This window comes from Lutra lutra, chromosome 14 (genome assembly GCF_902655055.1).
Source record: "Lutra lutra chromosome 14, mLutLut1.2, whole genome shotgun sequence".
In the NCBI taxonomy this organism is placed as follows: Eukaryota; Metazoa; Chordata; class Mammalia; order Carnivora; family Mustelidae; genus Lutra; species Lutra lutra.
In genome coordinates, this window is record NC_062291.1 from 48,448,822 (window position 1) to 48,461,016 (window position 12,195).

Genomic DNA, 12,195 nt, shown 5'->3' on the forward strand with positions numbered 1-12,195 from the left:
GTGTGTAAACCTGGCGATTCACAGACCTGTACCCCTGGGGATAAAAATATCTTATATGTTTATAAAAAATAAAATTTAAAAAAAAAAAAGGAAGGAAATCCTGACACATTGTTGCAACATGGGAGAAACTTGAGGACGTTATGTTAAGTGCAATAAGCCAGTCACCGAAGACAAATTCTGCATGGTTCCGCTTATCTGAGGTACCTAGAGTAGTCACGTTCGTAGAGACAGAAAGTGGAACAGTGGGTGCCAGGGGAGGGAGGATGGGGAGTTACTGTTTCACGGGGACAGAGTTCCAGTTTGGGATGCTGTAAAAGCTCCAGAGATGGATGGCAGGGAAGTTTGTCCAACAGGATGAACATACTTAATTCCACAGAATTGTACACATAAAAAATGCTCTATGGCAAATTTTATGTTCAATGTGTTTAACCACAGTTTTGGGGTTTGTTTTTTTTTTTTTAATTTATTTTTTAAAAACCCTGAGGGGGCACTTGGATGGCTCAGTTGGTTAAGTGACTGCCTTCGGCTCAGATCATGATCCCGGAGTCCTGGGATCAAGTCCCGCATCAGGCTCCCTGCTCGGCAGGGGGTTCTGCTTCTCCCTCTGACCCTCCCCCTTCTCATGCTCTCTCTCTCTCTCTAATGGTCTCTCTCTCTCTCTCAAATAAATAAAATCTAAAAATAAACAAGTAAATAAATAAAAATTAAAATTAAAAAAATCCTGAGATTTTGTCAAGTGACTAGGGTCTCCTCCACGGTGAGGTGGCTTTTATTTGAACCTAGTAAAATAAGTCCAGACTAATGCTAAAGGAACCCTGGCAGGCGTGTGTCAGTCTCAATCATACCTCCTACCAAAGGCACCAGAGAGCCTGGAGGACATTCCACCATCTTCCCAAACAGAAAAACAATCTGCTAGGGAAAAAACTAACTGTAAGTGAAGAAAGCTGGTCGCAGAAGATCAGGTATCAATGAACAGCACACATTTACAATTGTGTTTTGCTCACTGACACCTTTGCGCTTTCATTCATTCATTTCCTCTTTCACTGGACAAAGAATTGCCAGGCACTGGGGCAGGAAGAAGCAAGAGGAGCCCAGAGCATAGGCTCTGCCTTGGTGAGCTCACGGCCCCGCAGGTCCTTTTGAGGAAAAGTGGCCCAATGTGGGGGAAGAAGGAAGAGGATGACTGAGGGACAACCAGAGAAAAGAGAGGCCGCAGAAGCTCTCACGGGCTGCTTCGAAGCACCTGGAGGGAAACAGAGGAGGAACCTCCCTGCGGGACCTTGTCCGGGGACAAGGTTTCAGGTGGCCTGAGGCTTTGTCTGGTGCCCTCTATAGCTCCCGCCCCACAGGAGGGACCCAGGGAATGTTGACTTGTGACCATGTTATGAGAAGTACCAAGGGGCCACCAAATCTGGGCCTGGGAATGAATTTAAAAAGCAGATCAAGCTGCTCATGCCTCTTGGCCTGGGTTTGGGGGTTGTGGAGAGAGACAGGGGAGGCCCCAGTCCCGCCCACTCCTGCGTGCTGGGAGGCCTCACTGCTCATCCGAGACATTTCAGAGGGCCGCCCCTCTGCGCGCCTCTCTCGTTCCTAAGCCAGCGATGGATTGTTCTCATTTCATTCAGAATGAACAGCAAGACTGAACTGGATCCAATTTCTGATCAGTGTCATTTCTCAGGCTTGCTCAGAAAAGACAAAATCCATTAAACCACCCCCCCTGCTCCCCGATGAGAGGCGCTGAGCTCCCCGTGGCAGCGCAATGGGAGCTCTTGAGGGTAAAGACTCATTTTCTGTGGATCAGTGGCTGGCTTATTGTAGGTGCTTAATAAATATTCAATCATAACAATCTTAATTACTGGATTACATCATGTCTGTCTCAGGGTGGGATATAAATAAATAATGCCATAATAATAATGAGGTTCTAACAGAGGGCTGCTCGGTTTGAGCTCCCACTACTTCGCAGGCGGTTTTAATAAATTTGGGTGGATTTCATATTTCATGAAGACATATCTGCTCACAGCAGGTAAATGCTTTTGAAGATAAGCCTTATTTAGTATTAATGCTGGTAGGACACGTCCTGGTTTATGTCCTGTTCAAGGTGTAATTCAACTCAGTGTGGCTCCTAGTTCTCCAAGGGTTTGATTGTATCCAGTGGCAAGGTGTGTAGCAGGGCTGGGTGTTCAGGGTCTGACCCCCAACGCTGGCTTGAGGGAAGATGCTGAGACAGGATGTCATGATCAGCTATCACTCTCCAACACCGTCTAGACCATCCCATGCTTAGAAAGCAATTGCACACACCATAGTCTTCATCCTGACAGCTTATGTGAATGAGTGAAGTTCTCAGACAGCTAGCAGAAGAGTGCAGGCCCTACGGGAAGGGGAAGCCCCTCCCCCTCCCCCCAGGCATGAGTGCCCCCCAGTGGTGCCCAATCTTCCATTAAATAGAGCCAGACACGCTACTACAGCCACAAAATCTCCTGGTCTTCAAATGCTGCTAACCAATCCAAATTCTTTGAAAATAAAACCATCCTGCAGCCTTCTGGGTCACATCTGGCCATCGGCTGCTTTAGGCGAATCTGGGGCTTGGAGCTGTACGCCAGGGATGTGTAAGCAAAGGTATGGGCTGGTCCCTCCACAAAGACCAGGAAAGAGCCCATAAGCCCCTACCCTAATTGTCGGGCACCTGAGCTCTGCACTCGCTCTATTATCTGCTGGACTCACCATGTGACTTCCATAAATCCCCAAGACCCTGCCCCTTCTGCTGGAAAGTGAAGGCTGACAAGGTTGCTGAGCCTCCCTCGGAAGCCTGCACTAAGAACCAATGTCCCATAATGTGATGGGGAGCCCTCTGCACACCAGACAGCACTATCTGTGACAGCAGAAAGGTGACTAGTGGATGCCCAGGAAGTTGTGCAAAAGCTCCCTGAAGTCTGGCCTCTGGAAGCCTCTGGAAGCCTCTGGAAGCACGGCTCGTCTTGGGGAGTTGGGATCTGAACCAGATAGAGAACCTGGAGGGGAAACGGCGACCTGCAAAGCTGCTCATCTGAGAGTGCAGACTGGCTCTGTCCTCACCTCACAGGTTGCTTGAGCTAGTTCCAGTCCTACTGTAACTGTCCACTTCCTGCTCTGTGCTCTAAACCTGGACAGGGGACTGCAAATGAACCTCCCCTGTTGGAGCCATGGTGCCCGGAGGGCCATCTCGGCATCTTCTGTTCCACAACAGGAAACTGGAGTAAAGGTACATGAGCTGGGCAGCCCATCTGTGGTTGTGAGAACCTTCCACCTGCTTCCCAGGCTCCTCTGTGACAAAGGCAACGCCTTAGGGACTTTGGGATCTACAGGGGTCCAAGAAGCAGTATTTGCCTTCAACAGGGTCATCACATCCCAGCACTGGCCAAAGGCGAGTGACCTCCCCAGCCCTTGGGAGAAAGTAGACAGCTACGGGCTTTCTAGAGAAACTCCTCCTGCACTGGGGTATTTTTAGCCCTACCATCCCATATAGCCATTCCAGGGGTGTTAACGTCATGGGTGAAATTAGCCACACACCTTTGCCAGGCAAAGGTGGCTCCAGCGGGGCTAGCGGAGTTGGGGAACTGACAGGGCCCCACGAGAAGTCTGCACTCAGGTTTCCTGCAAGCTGGTCCAACTATAAGCTTTTGTCAAAAGTAGGAACAGGTTTTCTTCACCCTGCTATAAATCATCTCAGTGGAAAATGCATCATCGTTATTTTTAAAAAGGAAAAATCAACATGCACATATTCTGCTTATAAAACAGTATCTGTTGGTTTTAGGTGTCTTTTTACCTTGTTACTGGAGAACTTTTCTTTACATAACCCCATTGTTACAGGGGTTTTTTTTCTTTCCACGAATAAGCACATTTTTACTTGGTTACTTAATAATCTATCATAAATATTTTCTTATATTTTAAGTTTTTTAATTGTTAAGCATAGCCTTAGCCAACCAGACTCTAAAATTGGACATTTAATTGTTTCTGATGTTTTGTGTACCTGCCAACATTTGTAGAGACGCTGGCCTCCTTGAAGCCACTTAATATCAAATAACCCTAAGTGAGGTTACCAGACAGGCTGGAGTCTACGGGATGGGCCAGGCAGACCCAGGTGCCACCTCCTTTGCCACGTGGCCCGAGGAACAGTCTCAGATCTCACCCTGGCTCTCGCAGAGCCGCCTGACTGCAGAGTTCTCGGACTCCCTGCTGTGTCTCTCTCCTTCCCCAGAGCTCCCACCTCCCCCTCAGCTCACCCTGACCCTCTCTTTCTCTCCTCCCTGCCCCAGGGAATTTTCTAGTTTGTTGGCTTTTTTTTTTTTTTTAATTACTGAACTTTTCAAATGTATACAAAAGTTGAGAAGACAGTATAACAAATGCCCAAGGCCAAAAATCCTGTTTCATGCACTTCAACCCATGTCCCCATATACTGTATGACTTAGAAGTAAACCCCAGATATCATCTCATTTTATTCATAAGTATGAGTGTAGATCTTGCTAAATAATAAAGATTCTTTCTTGAACATACCATTACCACACCTAAAAACAGGAGCCATGGTCCCTGAGTATCATCAAATACCCAGGCTGTGCTCAAATTTTTCAAGTTGTCTCACAAGTGTTTGCTAGGTTTGTTGAAATCAGGATCCAAACAGAATCTATAGGTGGTGTTTAATTGGTGTCTTTTAATCATGTCATCCCACTTGCCTCAACTTCAATGGTTTATGTGAAAAGATATCAGTCACTTGTCCCGTAGAGTTGTCCATACCCCAGTTTTGCTCCTTGCTTCCTCACGGTGTCATTTCATGATTTTTTTGTCCTTGTTATTCTTTTAATCTGGTAGTGAAATCCAGGGTCAGGAACTTGTTCTGATTTAGGCTTGGTTTTTTGACAAGAATACTTCATGGGTAATGTGTATTTTCATCGGGGGCCCGTTGGTGATTGTCATCTCGACCCACTGTTTCGCCAGGAGTTTGGAACTGATAATATTCTTGTTCTACCCTTCCTTCTGTATCAGAGAAACTTTCCTTCATCCATCACTTGGCTCCTTAAACTGTTTTGTATGGTTCACACAGGAAAGTCAGGTGAGGTACTCAACCCTGTTCCCCTTTTCAAAAGAAAGAGGCTGCTTTTTACATCAGGCCACGGAGAGAGGCTTGAGCTGTTATTTTTTTTCAGTATCATTGTGTACTCATGGGCTCAAGCAGTTTCAATGTGTCTCAGCCCACATGGTGTTTTCACACACTGTATCATCCCACTTTTAACTGTGGGGAAGTTCTTCGAGTTGGCCCCTGTTCTTTTGATATCCTCCCGAGGGGTTTCCTCTGCTTGCTTGCCCTTCAGTGTGACACAGGGTTCCAGACTCTTTCTTATACATTTTCTGCTCCAGCTCAGGGAATGCTTGCTTTTTTTAATGAGAAATCCTGTTTAAAGACAAAATCTTAGTCTAAAGAAGATTCATTGCTATTGTATTAGTTATTATGCTAGTTACTGCCTTTTTATTAGGAAATGTTTTCCTTTTTTAAGAGAAAGTATATTTTGTTGTGCTTTCTCTTTATATTGATTGTATGTTTGATTTTTTTATGTTTGATTTTATACAATCTTTATATTGATACTCAATATAAATGTGCAAGTACTGAGTTTTACTTACCATTTGATTTTATATTTGCATCTGTTGTCTCTAACACTAAAAAAAAAAAAAAAGAATACCCTTTCTTTAAAGACTTTATTTATTTGTTTGTTTGACAGAGGGAGAGAGAGTACAAGCAGGAGAATGGTAGAGGGAGAGGGAGAAGCAGGCTCCCCGCTGAGCAGAGAGCCCCTCTCGGGGCTCGATCCCAAGACCCTGGAATCATGACCCGAGTGGAAGGCAGCTGCTTAACCAACTGAGCCACCAGGTGCCCCCTGCTTTCTAATGACATTAACATCCTTACTCATTTGCTTTATGTCTATCTATCTATATTTCTGAGAACAGTGTAACATTTCACTTGAGAGTTAAATTTGTGTAAGGCTACATCCTGACCGCAGATATTAAGTCAAATTAATGTATTTTCAAATCATTTGAAATAATTCCCCTCTGTAAAATTATGCCCTTTACACATTAAGTTCATTTGTTTCATTCTGCTCTAATTTTCAGGGATGGCTTTTTTAAAGTTTTGCTTTAATCTAGTTTTATAAGCTGGCAGGTATGTACCTGGTCCCACACCAAATCTGCTAACCAAAGTAGACTCAGAGAAGCCTGGCTCCTTTTCCTTTTCCTTTACTTCCTTTACCTTTTCCGTTTCCTTTTCCTTTACCTCCACACACCTGTGCCCTCCCTTCCCCGTAGAGAACGATTCCTGGGTTTTTATTTGTCCTATTGGTTTCCTATAATATGAGCAAATATATATATAAATACCCACATATTTGCACGCTCTTCTTTTGAAGTGAATGGTAGCATAAGATCCCGCGGGTCTCCCCCTTGCCCTGGGAATGGCGGAGAGAAGCTCCTCGTGGCTGTCTACAGCTGTGCGGTGCTGCACCGTGAGGTGGAGCCCAGCTCATGGACCTCTGCTCCCCACCTGCTCGCCGAGCCCCTGGGTTTCCCAATCACTGTGAACTGCTGTGGCTCTCCTACCCAGCCCCAATCCAGCCCAGGTGATCAGAAACCTACCACGAGGGCTTCCTCAGCCTGTCAAACCTTCTGTGAGCCTCGACCTGTGCCAAGCGCTTGTGTCCTCTCGTTCACTGTTTGCAACGGTCATGTGAGGGAATGACCACACTGATGTTTGGAGAAGTCAGATCACGTGACGGAGGTCTTGGTAATCTGGCAATGGAACCCATACCTCTTTGAGGCCAAAATCTACAATCTTAGTCAGCTCAGCTACACGGACTCTCCTGGCCGTGCCTCCCAAAGTTCTGTCGAGTTCTGCCAAGCATCACCAAGATTACAGGTGAAAAGAGGTGGCTGGGTCCGCCTGGCACCTGTGACCTACATCCAAAGGCTTCTGGGAGGTTCGGCCGCAGCAAGGCGGCGGGCAGGTGGGAGTCTAACGAGGCTGAGGGCCAGAACTCCTGAATTCAAGCCCCAGCCTCATCTTCTGGTTATTTAACTCGTGCCTCAGCTCTTACCTGTAAATCTACCTCAGAGATGCAGGGAGGACAAAGCTTCACCTTGAGTGAGAAGCTTCTCTGAAACAGCAGCTCCCAGTGAGCCACCTGTCCCAGCAGTGGCATTGGCCTCGCTTGGCCAGTAGCAGCTCTTTCTTCTCGAGGGGGTGGTCCTTGGGCCAGCAGGGTAAGCACCACCTGGGAATTGCTAGAAATATACACTTTGAGGGAGGGCCACGGCAATCTGTGTTTTCACCAGCCCTCCAGCTGACTTGAGAACCGCGGTCCTGAGATAAGGCCAACGCTCCGAGTTTGTAATGCAGGAGGGAGATGCAAGGCGGTAAGGAGCCCCCTCACCACAGTGCTTTGCCACTCACCCACTAGCACACATTCGGGGCAGGGGACAAGAAGGCAGACAAAGTGAAAGTCCTCTTGGAGCTTGCATTCTGGAAAGGGCATCGACAGAGTATAAACCCATGACCAAAGAAGGAGATGGTATGAAGGATAAAAAAACAGAATGGAGGATGACTGGGGCTGAGAGTGAGAGTCTTTAGAGGGGATGGTCCCTGAGGAAGTGACCCTTAAGCTGACGCTTGAATGGGAAGAAAGAAGCAGCCTTATGAAGATCCAGGGCAGAAAGCTCCAAGCAGAGGATCAGCAGGGGCAAAGGCCCTGAGGCATGTTGGAGCTACGTATATGAAGAGGAGCAAGAAGGCAGAATGGCTGGAGCCAGGGTGAGAGAAATGATTCTTATGTCGGTCCATCTCTAAGGTCAAAGCAGTCATACTACTCCTGGATCAGAGGGGCATATGGAACCGTTAAATAGTGACCTTCCTCTGCAGCTGCTGCTGGGGGACAGAGCAGGCAATGCCTGGGGGTGCAGAGAAACAAGAGAACACATTTTGGCTTTGCACCCAGCCCTGCCTTGTGATCCTCTTCCTCCACAGCCAGGTGGCTCTCTGTGTTCCCTCTGCCACCTCTCTGCACTGTAAGGAGAAACAATTCCTCCAGGAGGCCCTGCTTCTACCAGCCCTTTAGTGATGATGGCACCAGGAAAAATATTCAGTCTGGAGATACAGGGCAACCTGACTTTACGACCAGCTCTGCTGTCAATTACACAATTTAGGGCAAAGGATTTTACCTCTCTGACTTCGTTCTCCATTTAGGAATTGGAGATGGGAATGGTCCCTCACTCCCCTGGGAGGTTGTGAAAACTAAATTATACACTGGGCATGAGACTGTTAACCCAGGATCCAGTAGGTATTCGGAAAATGGTAACTATCCCCATTTTTCTTCATCGGCAGAAAGTTTAACTACTTAAGGTTCACTATTTTGCAGATAATGGAAGAACCAAATAGAAATAATAACAGAAGTGATCTAGGAATACACAGTTCCTGCTTAACTTCCGAACTCAGAGCAGTTGACAATGGAGGAGTTGAGACATTTTCACCGTGACCACATCAGCCCTGATCCCAGGAACAGACTGTCCTCAGGGAAGCCGTTGGCAATGAGGGGCAGGGTCACAGCTGGGAGAAGAGCTGCCCCGCCCCGCCCACTAGAAATACACGGCATGAGCCACATGTGTCATTTTAAATTTGCCAGTAGCCACATTAGAAGATTAAAAAGAAATATGTGAAAACAATCTTAGTGATATATTTTATTAAAGCCATAATATGCAAAGTATCATCATATCCACACAAGACCCAATAAAATATTCTATACAGTAAACTTTTACATTCTGTTTTTGTTTTGGGGGCACTTTTGGGGAGCACTGTCTTAAAAATCCAGTGTGCATTTCCCCCCCTTACAGCATGTCTCAGTTCAGACTACGCGGGTTTCGGGGTGCCCACAAGCCCACATGCTTGGCAGTGGCTGCGGCAGAGAGAATGGGTCAGTACTCAGCCCTTACGGTCCAGGAACCAACCCATCCTGCCACTCCTTTTGGGTAGTCTCATAAGCTAAAAATGTTTTTGATGTATTTAGAAGGAAAAACCAAAACAGGAATATTTTTGTGATATGGGAAAATTATATAAAATTCAAACCCGTGTGTCCGCAAATAAAGTTTTATTGTCACTCAGCCACGCCCCTGTGTTTACAGATCAGCTCTGACCATCTTCCATAGGCAAGCTGCGCAGCTGTGACAAAGACCATCTGGCCCACAAAGCTGAAAACATTTTCTTTAGCCTCTTACAGAAAAAGTTTGTGGGCCCCTACATGAGAGAGGAAAGCACACCTCTCCACTCCCCCTGCTCCTCCCGACTCTCGACTTCCGGATCCCTCCAGGTGGAGAGATGGATTTCATAGACTCCACATGCCCTGGTGGCTGACCTCTCTGCTGGCCACCATGACCTTGTTGGTGTTTGATGGCATTTTTACCTTGTTTCCTAGCACAGGTTCTATTTCTTGCGCTGAAATCTTTCACTGGAGAGTCCGAAGCAAAGAATTCTGAAGCCCTTGGCCCAGGTGACTCTCAGCTGACTATGGCACCAGGCCAGTGAGGCTAGGAGAGCAGCAGCCCTAGGGAAGAGGTACCAGCAACCTCAGTCAGTGGGGCGTTTTCCAGCTGCAAGCCACAAGCAGGGTGTCCCCACTCCACCTCGATAAATCCGGCCCCTCTGAGCTAGGCACCAGACACGCATTACCATGTAAAGTCCCTTCACAAAGGAGCCAACTCAGAGTTCCTGGTGAGAAAGTCCATCGGAAGGGAGGGGTCTGATTGCTCTGGCCCCTCAGCAGGTGAGCAGCCCTGTGAGGCCGAGCTCCAGCAGTGTCCCCTACAGTGACGTCCCATCCTGCCATCAGCCCCGAGGATATGCTTTCACTGTGCCGACACTGAGGTACAGAATCCCCTCAGTTCCCATAACAAATCAGTAGCTAAGGAGGTGCCCTGGCCAGACTTTACTCTCTTGCCACGGAGAGGCAAGGAAAACAGGTGGATGGAAGGCAGCCATGTTCCCTGGACTTGGGCTGGGAGCACGCTTTTGTTGGAGGTGGGGGGTGCAACAGAGATATACAGACTGGACAGGCAGACAGACAAATCTTCATCAGCATCCTCAGGACCACTGTTAGCTGAATGACATCCAGGACCTCTGCAGGCCTCAGTCTACTCATCTGTAAAGTGGGGGGTATGAACAGACATCACACTGGGATAGCGTGAGGATTCGATAGAAGAACCCACAGGCAGTGCCCGGCACATAACGCATGCTCAGGAAATACTGGTTTCCTTATCGTGTCTTTGCTTAGCTCCCTGACAGGTGGCAATTTGTGGGGCCAGAACAAAACGGTGCCAGGCCCTAAGATAAAGAGTGTACAGCGTCAAGGTTAATTTAGGTAAAGACTCAGGACAGTGCAGGGCACCGAGTAAAGGTTGGTAAGTATGAGCTAGCATTTATTATTTTGTTGTTATTATTAAGCCCAGGAAATGCTCCACCATCCTGTAGTTTATCCAAACAGCTTGTAAAGAAAAATGAACGCTAGTGAAGAGAAGTCTGCTGAGCCCTCCTAACAAGAGGTCTTGTGTTGCCCCCACTATCAGCTTTTGAACATTTCTGAATAAGCCCGATGCAGACCAGAGCCAGGTTGCTGCAGAAGAAGGTTAGGGAGAACCATGCGCATCCGGGCAAGAGCGAGGCCATTTTCACCCATGCCCTCAGGCCGCTGGGCCTCTCCCGCCATGTTCCAGGGGTTGTGCCGCGAGCTGGGACCCGGGAAGTCACTGCGAGGATGGGCTGCCGTCGCCCGCTGCCTGAGGACAACTTTATTTATGCTCTTGCAGAATGTACACGCAGGCCTTGTTTTTCTGGATGATTAGAGAGCCAGCTCACATAGCGTCCGTGGTTCTACATTTAGAATTGTGTCTTCACTCACATTCTTTCCACGCAGCTCACAGCTCCTGGACTGGTAGAGTGTGGTCACTCTGCCTGGGTCCGGCCCCTGGAAAGAAGCCAGCTCACCTCGCGCTCCTGGTCTGCAGCGGGGGCTGAGTTCTCTGGCTGTGCTCTAGGCGGGGGTGGACCGCACCCGTGTGCCCACCATGACTGAGCCAGATGCGAAGTCCATGGCCCTGGGGGCAGGCAGGGCACATTCTGGGGCAGACATCGGATTCTACAGCGGTTAGCTGGGGTCAGGCCAGCCGGACACCCCCATCGCCCTCCACTTCCCGCCAAGCTCCTGCTCCCAGGCCAGACTCTTGCCGGGTCAACTGTGTTTTATTGTTCTCTCCAGACCCCTCCTGCTGACGCTGACAAGTTCCCTGAGTCACCCCCATGTTTTTCTTTTCTCAAGCAGCCACTTCAAGCAAACACCACGAGCTCCTGCCGCACAGCAAAGCTCACTGCCTCTGGGACCCCAAACCAGGCATGCGGTCAGGCTCTCCACCTGGGAAGAATTAAAAGTAAGCTGGGGAAGGGACGTGCCAAGGAGTGGGAGGAAAACAAGTGAGGAAGACCCGGGCCCTGTGAATGGGTTCAGCTCCTGTTACTCACATCCCAAGCAAACTGCCCCTGTAAAATGAAATTCAGTGATGCAGCCTTCCTTAAAGTCTGGAACAGAATGATTTGGGTGGTGCTCAGATCACATGCAAACTGGAGATGGATTTGTTTCAGGGTGTTATGGGGGAAACATGAACTAGAACATCCAACCTATGATTTTGCAGGTATTGCTAATTACCGCAAAGCTCTGTCTTTTAAGAAGTTGATTTAAATTCTCCTTACAAAAATATAGTAAGTGATGGTACGGATGGTTGAAGGTGTGGGAAAATCATTTAAAAAAAAAAAAAAAGTTAACATTTGAGAAGCTTTGCCATATACAAGCATACCCATGAACATGAATTCATTTGATTTTTAACCCAGCAGAGCTAAGCAGTTTGTCCCTCTTAAAGATGAGTAAACTGAGCCACGGAGAGGTTAAGTGATTCGACTGGTGTCAGATAGCTAGGAAATACAAGGGGCCGGGGCTCCGAGTCTTTTGTGTTGTTGTGTTGTTTTAATGCTGGCTTACATCTCAAGTTGATTCTTGTCATTGGTCAGGTTGGCTAGTGTTGGTTTTGACAAGCAGGGGAGCTGGTGAGGTCGGCTAATTCAAAGGGTTCACTTGGAGCCTTCCTCAA

At 47.8% G+C, this 12,195-nt stretch overlaps 1 protein-coding gene and 1 long non-coding RNA gene across 2 annotated transcripts in view; one reads left to right on the forward strand and one right to left on the reverse strand.

Annotated features, from left to right (window-relative positions):
- Positions 1-4,391: 4,391 nt before the first annotated feature.
- Positions 4,392-11,098, reverse strand: LOC125084733 (uncharacterized). The gene is made up of 3 exons (XR_007122687.1): positions 9,465-11,098; positions 7,110-7,296; positions 4,392-5,422 (listed from the first exon to the last, which is right to left on the reverse strand). It is a non-coding gene; the product is annotated as an uncharacterized LOC125084733 (long non-coding RNA).
- A 245-nt stretch (positions 11,099-11,343) lies between these two features.
- The window catches only part of C14H10orf71 (chromosome 14 C10orf71 homolog), a 53,097-nt gene continuing 52,245 nt past the window's right edge, over positions 11,344-12,195 (forward strand). Inside the window, exon 1 of the mRNA XM_047702480.1 lies at positions 11,344-11,481. The gene's annotated coding sequence lies outside the window, so the exon portion shown is untranslated. The remainder of the gene's footprint in view (positions 11,482-12,195) is intronic.